The sequence below is a fragment of the Chrysemys picta genome, chromosome 1 (assembly GCF_011386835.1).
Source record: "Chrysemys picta bellii isolate R12L10 chromosome 1, ASM1138683v2, whole genome shotgun sequence".
Taxonomy (NCBI): domain Eukaryota; kingdom Metazoa; phylum Chordata; order Testudines; family Emydidae; genus Chrysemys; species Chrysemys picta.
In genome coordinates, this window is record NC_088791.1 from 38,236,600 (window position 1) to 38,247,702 (window position 11,103).

An 11,103-nucleotide genomic window follows, 5' to 3' on the forward strand; every position below is an offset into this window, starting at 1 on the left:
TATTCACGTAACAGCTTGGAATGTTCTGTATTTATTACCACCCTGGGGTTTACAGTTACAATCCAGGAATGAGATTTTTCACCCCTGGGCCAGTCCCTGTAGGCTGGGTAAAAGGTCCAAAGTGAGATAAAAGGCTCTAAAAGCCCCAGATGCAGCCAGGGAAGAATTTCCCAGTGCAGGAGCTGAGGAGGACAGTCTTTGCAAATCCCAGTGCAGAGGGCATGCCAGGGTTGTGGGGCTGGGAGGGTTGTAAAGGGGTAGTGAAGAGGGGGTCTAAATTATGAAAAGGGCTGTTCTGGCCTCCTGAGTAGCCCAGAATTGGGAGTGAACACAGGGGTCTTAAAGCCACCTTAGCTTCCCCGCTCTGTGTTGCACATTCTGTGCTGTGCCAGATTCTCACCCAAGGTTCCTTGCTTTGGTCTTATGCAATCAGCCCTCAGTGTGGACCTCATATCATTTGAGGATAACACTACACTAAACTCTGGGCCCATGTTGTCAATACCCATTGAGCAGATACACACCTCTGTTGTAAAAGTAGCATTAATGGGCACATATAGGCACTATATTTAAATCAAAGGGGCTTGCGTGCGGTTCTGAGATGCCTGTTAAATTGAATATCTGCCTAGCACAGCATCTTTCAGGAAGACTGCACTGCTTTAAGGCTAGGAGACTATGAGAATAATCAGAGGGGACTGTTCACTCCGAATTCTAAACTTTTGCCTTGCCCAGAACGGCTGCAGGAATCGGAAACTTGAATCAATGTTATCGGATGAGTTAGAATTCAAACCAGAGCTGCTGGTTCAGTTTGTTCAGAACACGTCTATTCCACTGGGGCGAGGGCTGGTGGAATCAGAACCTAAAGGCATCATCTGTCTCTCTTCCTTCCTGTTACTGAGACCTCACAGTGCAACAGACTGATGTTGCCAGATGATTTTCCAAGTCACATTAACTCCTCCAAAGATGTTCGTTTTTCTGCTGTCTCGAGAAGCCTTCAGGTAAATTTAGGCCCTGACGGTGAGGAGACAAGAGCACAAACCATACAGAAACCACCTGAGCGTCTGTCAAGTCCAGAGTCTTCCAGTTTATTGCAAGACCTCCAGCCCAGTGACAGCACTTCCTTTATTCTCCTCAACCTAACAAGAGCAGGCCTGGGCTGTCCAGCAGAGCACGTGGTGTTCGTTCAGGATGAAGCAGAGGATTCTGGGAATGACTTTCTCTCCCATGACAGCACAGACAGCAGTACCCCATGGTTTCTATGAGTGCAGGAATTGGCCCATGATAATTTGATTGCTGCCACTCGAGCACAGCTCACCAAGAACGCCAAAGCAAGCAATAATGGTGAAAGTGTTCATCTTTGCTTGGGAGATGGGCAGCCAAAAGATTCGAGCCCCATTCTTAACCTGTCCCACGAAGAGAAGAAGCTGAAGTGCACCATTGAGGGCTATGATCGGACATTTGTGTGGCCAGCCCACTTCAAATATAATTTAAAAACTCACAGGCATGATTGTTCCATCACCTGCCCAGCAGAAGGCTGTGGGAAAAGCTTCTGTGTCCTGCAAAGGCTGAAGGTGCACATGCTAACTCACCATGGTGAGAAACCATTTGTCTGCACTGAGGTGGGCTGTGGGAAGCAGTTCATAAGCGCTGGGAATCTGAAATAGCACCTACGGATTCACACTGGGGAAAAGCCCTTCCTGTATGAGGCACAAGGATGTGATTATTCCTTTGCTGAATACGCCAGCCTTCGGAAACACCTGGTTGTCCACTCAGGAGTGAAGCCCCATCAGTGCCATATCTGTGGGAAGACATTTTCCCACAGTAGTAGCCCAAATGTGCATATGAGAAAGCACCACTCCAGAATTGGAGCTGCTGGAAGCAGAGAGCGAGAGCAACCGGAGTCGCTGCTGGGCAGCAGTTTGCTGGAGGAAGCAGCTGTGCATAGTGAGAATCTGATCTCCATGAACTCTCAGCCTCGTCTTGGCGTGAAGTCTCTGCACCTGCCAGATACTGATTCTATTATTGGAGTACAGGAGGAGGTTCTTGCTGAAGCAACACCAGGTGCCCTCCAATCAGCACCTGATGTGGTTTTGTCACAGTCTCATCACCTGGTCACCATGTCAACAGGGAGACACTCCTATGGGGTGTCTACTTTACTACAGTAAATCTACAGTTACAAAAGGAAGAAGAAACCAATGATATAGTAAGAGAAGACACAGGATATAAAGATAGAGAACAGACTTCTGCATGCAGATCTCTTAAAGGAGAGATGCAGGTCCTGAATCCTGAGTACATGCTGTGCAGGCAGCTTACTTTTCATGACTTGCTGCAACAAAAACTAAACTGTAGTCCAGAATGAGAGATGAGATGTAGAACATGAGAGTTCCTGGTTACTGAAGCAGATTCCTGAAGCTAAATTCAGGCAGCAGTAATCACGTTGGACTGACAAGTGGGACTTTCTAAACTTGCCATCGGGAGGGATGCAACACTTCCACCACTGCAACATCAAACCACTTTCACCTGAAGCTGAAGTTTGTTCACAAGCTCCAGCACTTACAAGGCATTAGTATTGCTTAAGCAACTAATAGGGGTTTTTCTTAGAGGAGAATATTTAGGGTGTTGTGGATTCTAAACCAAAGCATTGCAGTCCCATTCTTCCTTCTAAGTTTTGAAGGTTTATTTCCAGGGTGACCTTAACTAGAATCTGAGGCTCTTCCTTGAGGAGCAGGAGCTTCTCCACCACCCTGACTTGTTTTATGAAAATATGTTCCCTAGAGTTCCACCTTGCCCCAGAGTCTGAGGCCAGACAAAAATTAGAGGATTACATCAGAGCCAGCTCTGCTGCTTGCTTTGCCCCATATTTCTTCATTTCTAAAATGTGTATTAGATATCCAGTAAGATTGTAATTCTGCTCTCACTAAATGGCACCAATATTCAGGTCAGGGACTATCCCACGCACATGTCACCCAACCAGATTATTCCTGGCTGGAATAAGAATAATTGGGAAAAGGTTGTGCTTCGGGGCAAATGCCAGTTCAAAGGAGTACATGAGAAAATATCAACAGAGGGTCCTGTGGCACCTTTAAGACTAACAGAAGTATTGGAGCATAAGCTTTCGTGGGTGAATGCCCACTTCATCCAATTCAAGCATGGACATTTCCAGAGGCAGGTATAAATCAGTATGGAGATAACCAGGTTAGTTCAATCAGGGAGGGTGAGGTGCTCTGCCAGCAGTTGAGGTGTGAACACCAAGGGAGGAGAAACTGCTTCTGTAGTTGGATAGCCATTCACAGTCTTTGTTTAATCCTGATCTGATGGTGTCAAATTTGCAAATGAACTGGAGCTCAGCAGTCTCTCTTTGGAGTCTGGTCCTGAAGGTTTTTTTTGCTGTAAGATGGCTACCTTTACATCTGCTATTGTGTGGCCAGGGAGATTGAAGTGTTCTCCTACAGCTTTTTGTATATTGCCATTCCTGATATCTGACTTGTGTCCATTTATCCTCTTGCGTAGTGACTGTCCAGTTTGGTCAATGTACATAGCAGAGGGGCATTGCTGGCACATGATGGCATATATAACATTGGTGGACGTGCAGGTGAATGAGCCGGTGATGTTGTAGCTGATCTAGTTAGGTCCTGTGATGGTGTTGCTGGTATAGATATGTGGGCAGAGTTGGCATCGGTTTGTTGCATGGGTTGGTTCCTAAGTTAGAGTTGTTATGGTGCTGTGCATGGTTGCTGGTGAGAATATGCTTAAGGTTGGCGGGTTGTCTGTGGGCGAGGACTGGCCTGCCTCCCAAGGTCTGTGAAAGTGAGGGATCATTGTCCAGGATGGGTTGTAGATCACTGATGATGCGTTGGAGAGGTTTAAGCTGAGGACTGTAGGTGATGGCCAGTGGAGTTCTGTTGGTTTCTTTTTTGGGCCTGTCTTGTAGCAGGAGGCTTCTGGGTACACGTCTGGCTCTGTTGATTTGTTTCTTTATTTCCTTGTGTGGGTATCGTAGTTTTGAGAATGCTTGGTGAAGATCTTGTAGGTATTGGTCTCTGCCTGAGGGGTTGGAGCAGATGCGGTTGTACCTCATCACTTGGCTGTCGACGATGGATCGTGTGGTGTGTCCGGGGTGGAAGCTGGCGGTATGAAGGTAGGCGTAGCGATCGGTGGGTTTTCGGTACAGGGTGGTGTTAACGTGGCCATCGCTTATTTGTACTGTGGTGTTTAGGAAGTGGACCTCCCCTGTAGATTGGTCCAGGCTGAGGTTGATGGTGGGGTGGAAGCTGTTGAAATCATGGTGGAATTCTTCCAGGGTCTCCTTCCCATGGGTCCAGATGATGAAGATGTCATCAATGTAGCGTAGGTAGAGAAGGGGCGTGAGTGGACGAGAGCTGAGGAAGCGTTGTTCCAGGTCAGCCATAAAAATGTTGGCATATTGTGGGGCCATGCGGGTGCCCATGGCGGTGCCACTGGTCTGGAGGTATATATTGTCACCAAATTTGAAATAATTGTGCGTGAGGATAAAGTCACAGAGCTAAGCAACAAGTTGTGCTGTGTCATCATCAGTGATACTGTTCCTGACAGCTTGTATTCCATCTGTGTGTGAGATGTTTGTGTAGAGAGCCTCTACATCCAATGCATCATCAGTGATCTACAACCCATCCTGGACAATGATCCCTCCCTTTCACAGATCTTGGGAGGCAGGCCAGTCTTCGTCCACAGACAATCCGTCTACACTATCCTAGGATGGTGTTTTCTGGGAGGTCATCAATGCATTGTAGGTTTCTCAGGAAATCAGTGGTGTCACGGAGATAGCTGGGAGTGCTGGTGGCATAGGGTCTGAGTAGGGAGTCCTCAAATCCAGACAGTTCTTCAGTGAGAGTGCCAATGCCCGAGATGATGGGGCGTCCAGGATCCAGGTTTGTGGATCTTGGGTAGTAGATAGAATAACCCCGGTCGGGGCTCTAAGGGTATGTTGATTTGTTCCTGTGTTAGTGTCGGGAGTGTCCTGAGTAGATGGTGCAGTTTGTAGTATTCCTCAGTGGGATCTGAGGAAAGTGACCTGTAGAATTTGGTATTGGAGAGTTGTCTGGCAGCCTCCTTCTGGTAGTCAGAGCTGTTCATGATGACAACAGCGCCTCCTTTATCAACCTCTTTGATGATAATGTCAAGGTGGTTTCTGAGGCTGTGGATGGCATTGCGTTCTGCACGACTTAGGTTATGAGGCAAGCGATGTTGTTTTTCCACAATTTCTGCCTGTGCACGTCGGCGGAAGCATTCTATGTATAGGTCCAGACTGACATTTTGACCCTCAGGAGGAATCCATGTGGAGTTCTTCTTCCTGTGTTGTTGGTGGGAGGGTATCTGTGTATCTGTGTGCTGTTCAGTGTTATCTTGAAAGTATTCTTTGAGTTGGAGGCGGCGAAAGTAGGCTTCCAGATCACCGCAGAACTGTATCATGTTCGTGGGGGTGCTGGAGCAAAAAAAGAGTCCCCGAGATAGGACAGACACTTCTACTGGGTTGAGTGTGTAGCTGGATAAATTGACGATATTGCTGGGTGAGTTAGGGGTACCCCTGTTGTGGCAAGTAGGATTTTAGACAGCTTACGGTCCTTTTTCCTTTGTAGAGAGGTGAAGTGTGTATGTAGATCTCCTATCTTATTTTAGTAAAGTCCATTTGTGTGGAGGGTTGGTTATTTATGAAAGTCTCCAGGTTGGAGAGCTCTTTCTTGATGTTTATCTGTTTGCTGTATAGGATGCTGATCAGGTGGTTCCTCAGTTTCTTTGATAGTGTATGGCATAATCTCACTGTGGTCTGTGCAGTATGTAGATAGCAATGGATTTTTCACCTTCAGTCCATTTGGTATGATGTCCATCCGTTTGCATTTGGAAAGGAAGATGATATCTGTCTGTATTTGTGCAAGTTTCTTCATGAGGTTGATAGATTTCCATTCCATACGGCTAAATGCAGTGCCTTGCTTAAACCTCTTCAACGCATCATCAGTGATCTACAACCCATCCTGGACAATGATCCCTCACTTTCACAGACCTTGGGAGGCAGGCCAGTCCTCGCCCACAGACAACCCGCCAACCTTAAGCATATTCTCACCAGCAACCACGCACAGCACCATAACAACTCTAACTCAGGAACCAACCCATGCAACAAACCAATGCCAACTCTGCCCACATATCTATACCAGCAACACCATCACAGGACCTAACTAGATCAGCTACAACATCACCGGCTCATTCACCTGCACGTCCACCAATGTTATATATGCCATCATGTGCCAGCAATGCCCCTCTGCTATGTACATTGACCAAACTGGACAGTCACTACGCAAGAGGATAAATGGACACAAGTCAGATATCAGGAATGGCAATATACAAAAAGCTGAGCTCCAGTTCATTTGCAAATTTGACACCATCAGATCAGGATTAAACAAAAACTGTGAATGGCTATCCAACTACAGAAGCAGTTTCTCCTCCCTTGGTGTTCACACCTCAACTGCTAGCAGAGCACCTCACCCTCCCTGATTGAACTAACCTGGTTATCTCCATACTGATTTATACCTGCCTCTGGAAATTTCCATGACTTGCATCTGATGAAGTGGGCATTCACCCACGAAAGCTTATGCTCCAATACTTCTGTTAGTCTTAAAGGTGCCACAGGACCCTCTGTTGCTTTTTACAGATTCAGACTAACACGGCTACCCCTCTGTTACTTGACACCATGAGAAAATATGTTGGTCCCTATACCTTATGTGCAATGTCCTACCAGAATTTGGCACAGAAGTACCCGTGAATACTTTGTACACTTTCCATTGTATACTTCATTTATTGTCTGTGTCTCACATAAGGTTTGCCTTTCACTGAATTTTGGATAAAATATTAAAATGTCAAAAAAGAGACATACATATAATTCTGTTCTAATTCTGCCACTTTTTTAGATTTGAAGTTAGGGGTTCTACAAAGCCACACCTCACTGAATGAATGCCAGGAAAGTAATTTAGTTTAGTTCTAGAAAACAAAAGAATCATTGTAATAGTTAAATACTGAAACCCTTTATTTGGGCCACATAAAATATACTATATCAAGTTTGAAACCTCAAGGAAAATAAAGCAGAATTACTGTATGCTGGCTGGTAATACAGATGTCTGTATTGTTTAACATGTTTCATTTTCTTGATTTAACATATTTTTAAAGTCTTGTATCTAATAGATCTTTCTCAGAAACTCTTCTATTTGTTAATGTACTCTATGGAGTATAATTCTGGTTAACAATAACTGGTGCCATTGGTTTTAGTTTAAACCAACATTTGGCAATTCAAGACTGGCTAAAAGCAGATTTAAGTTACTGGTAAGTATTAGTTTTGCTAATAAAACAAAACCCTCAAACAATTCAAAATTATGGTTTATTTTGCTCCATCAGCACTCTTTCACATGACCATCATTCAGCTACACTGGAAAATGGCTGAGGACAGATCGCCTGGATCAAATTCATCAGCTGTGAGTTATAAATGGCAAACTGCAGTACAGAAATATAGCTGCCTTGTTGACTTCTTAAAGGTTAATGAAAGTAATGGAGGCAATGTGATCTAAGCAGTGTGGGAGCCAGGAACTCCTCCGTTCTAATCCCGTCCCTGATGCTCACGGTGTAGCCGCGAATATGCCAATTTTGGTCAAAAATTTCAAACTGTGCCTAGCATTAGTCACTTAAATAAATGTTTTGGTGCATATTTGACAGTGGTCTGATATTCAGTGGTACTGAGCGTTTGCAGCTCCAATTGACATCAATGCAAAATGTGGTTGCTGCGCACCTCCTGAAAAGAGGTCACTTCTATTTAGGTGCCTAAATATTGATTGAACAACTGGACCTCAGTTGGATTGAGACATTGACTAAATAGGCAACTGGATCGCACCTCCCATCAATATCTTTGAAGCGGGAGTCAAAATGGTCACAGAGAAGTGGTGGGTCTGTCACTGCCCAGTGATGGAATTTCATTAATTTGTAATAAAAATGTGATAAAATTGCTCAGACAGCTTGTTTAAAATATCAGAGGGGTAGCCGTGTTAGTCTGGATCTGTAAAAAGCAACGAAGAGTCCTGTGGCACCTTATAAACTAACAGACGTATTGGAGCATAAGCTTTCGTGGGTGAATACCCACTTCACTTGTTTAAAATGTAAATACAGTGCTTTCCAGCAACTCACCTGTCTCAGACCTCAGTTGTATGGCTGAGTCTGCAATCTTATATGTCCCAACTCCTTTAAGCCTTGCCTTGAAGTTCCTTTGAGGCTTTTTAGCCTCCCATCTAGAAAGAACCATTTTTATGTAGCGTGAGCTATAAATTATGTATTAATTATAATGATTACTTAAGAATTCCCAGTAATCACTCTGAGGTTTAACAGGTTCCTGTCCCAAGATCAGGCCCAGTATTATTAAAATTACAGCATAGTTTAGAACACTCACACTTTAGAAACCCTTCTGTATTTACAATAGTTTATTCATGAATTTAGCAAAGTCACAAATATTCTAACCCAGTAAGGTAGATAGAGATACTACAGACTCTACATCTGAACATCCATGTACTCACACCACCCTTGCAGAACAACCTGAAATGTCAGCCATCATCTTCCTCATCACCATCACCTTGCTCATCATCACCGGTGGCCATATCGTGGCTACATCTCTCTCTCTCTCCCTCTCTCTCTCTCCTCCTGCTCACAGGCTGGGATACAACTTTTACAATATGTTACGCTGTTGCCACTATGTCTAATGCATATTTAGTAGGGGTTTCTCCCTTCTTCCTTATTTGTATTTCCTCACCCTACTAACGTTAAGGTGCCCTTCTCCTATAGGTTAATATAAACATTAATGATCTCAACCTGTTACCATGGTACTCTTGTGGTCAAATATCTGAGGATGTTCTATCCAAAAGCCAGTTAGCTCATGTTCCTGTGGTTGGCTGGTGTTGTTATGGACAAAAATCCCCCTTACTCATTCTATTTCCAGTTACCTAAAACTTAGGGACAACAGTTAGTCCATTTATCTGTGCCAAAGTTCATAGGCTTCAAGCCTTATTCTAACTGCTGATGCCAATGTCTTTAAGGAATGTACAGGCCTGTATCCTGACACTACTGCTGAATAAAATAAATGCTAAAGCTAGCTCTATGGGCTACAATTAGTTTCCTGCCAGTTGGAATACCATACAATTGGATGCAGCGAAGTAGTATCTCAAACCAGATGTGGTGTAAAATCTTCCCCATCAGGGTTTGTTGCTTTTAGGCTTTTGGATACCTTATCAAAGTCACCTATGAGTTTAAGTTGGGATATATGCATTGAGCTATTACATCCTGAGTTACAACAGAGGTTCAGCTTTACTTATGTGAATCTGATTTTATCCAGGGTATAAGACTGTTGCTATTTGGCATACCTTTTCTGTGACAATATATGTTCATCAGAAGAAACATAATAAGAACGCTGCTTTAAATTTCAGCTAAAACTCTAAAACTAGTGCCATACCTCTTTCTCCCACCCCCTGTTCCTTTTATTTGTTTCAAAGATAAAAAATAGTTTTTAAATTAATAAATATTGTTCAAGTGTTTAGTTTCTTAGTCTTCAATGTATCTCCCTCCAAAGAAACTTTGGAGTCTACAATTTATCAAAAAACAAACAAAAAAAAATCACAGATTTGTTAGCATAGCTGCACAGTTCCCATGTTGTTAATCTGAAATGACGATAGAGGCAAATACTTATGTAAAATTACCTCCCTACACAAGTAATAAACAATAGCGGCAAAGAACACTTTTCTCCTTCCCAAGGGGCCTAAGTGCGTAGTTTCATTTACTCAAATTATATGTTTCTTTAAAATAAATAAATAAAAATAAAGTGTAGACGCCAAAGTAACATTAATGCTTTTAAAGCTGGAGTCACATCTCTTCTGACATATTTGGAGTAATAGGAAAATCAGCAAAGCAGGAATTTTGCATTTAAAGTCTGCAAAGACACATTGTTTTCACTTCTCAATGAAATTACAGGGGCAGCCTTCTAACAGTCGTGATGACAATGCTAGGCAAAAGTGAAAGGATAGATAGATAGATAGATAGATATTTGCAGAATAACCTCTCTTAACCTCTAAAATAGGGACCTATGAGTTTCTTGTTACCAAAGTGGGACTCTGGAGTTTACCTGTCTCACTTCCTCCAATCAGTAAGTGAGTAACCAATTTTCAACTTCAAGCCTAAATCTAGATCAAAATTTGGTCAAAATGTTCTATATTTTTTCAAGGAAACTTTTCATCAAAAATTCTATTTTTAAACTTCATAAAAAAATCAATACACAGTTTTATAAAATTGTTTGGGCTTTTTTGACCAGCTATAAAGCTGGCTAACATTTTTAGACCATTTATAAAAATTTGTTAACATTTTGAAAATCTAGTAAAACATTTCCAAACATTCCCATAGAAATTGTTCCCCCCCCAACCATCTGTAGCAAAATCAGATTTAACTATGAGCTAGTTCTTCACTTAAGAAATATCATAAGTAGTAAAAAAAAAAAAAACACAGTTTAAAAGAAAAATCCCATGAAGAACATTTGTCAGAGGCAGAACAGGAAACCATCATTGTGGGAATTTTTGGTCTTGAACAGAGGACTTCCAGGAAGAATCCAATTCATAAGTAAATTGAAAATGATCTATTTGTTTCTTTCCCTGCACTAATCTAGCACTGTTAAGACAAACATGTAATGCTACCATTCTGAAGAGGGATTTATAAAGAACCCATCATTCAAAGGCAGCCTGGGCTATCTACATCCATCTGATCATTGAGGGGACGGTAGTCAATGAGTGAACCACAATCAAGGAGCCATCACTGTAAATGTTAGCTACATGGACCTTCATCTACAGAGTCCACAACATGGAAGTCAGCTTTACTGCATGCACAATTGTTTAACTAAACAAGTCAGCATTTCATAGTTACCACATAATAATATCTAATAGCCTGATCCAAACCCCATCAAAATCATCGAGAGTCTTTCCTCTGACTTAAGGGCCAGAGCCAAAAAACATCAGATAGCAAAGTTTTCCTTGTGCTTAGCATATGAAATGACTGTATGGTATC

The 11,103-nt window shown here is 42.7% G+C and overlaps 1 pseudogene; it reads left to right on the forward strand.

The window, feature by feature from the left end:
- Positions 1–590: 590 nt before the first annotated feature.
- LOC101947077 (zinc finger protein 410-like) lies at positions 591–2,380 on the forward strand (annotated as a pseudogene).
- Positions 2,381–11,103: the final 8,723 nt, after the last annotated feature.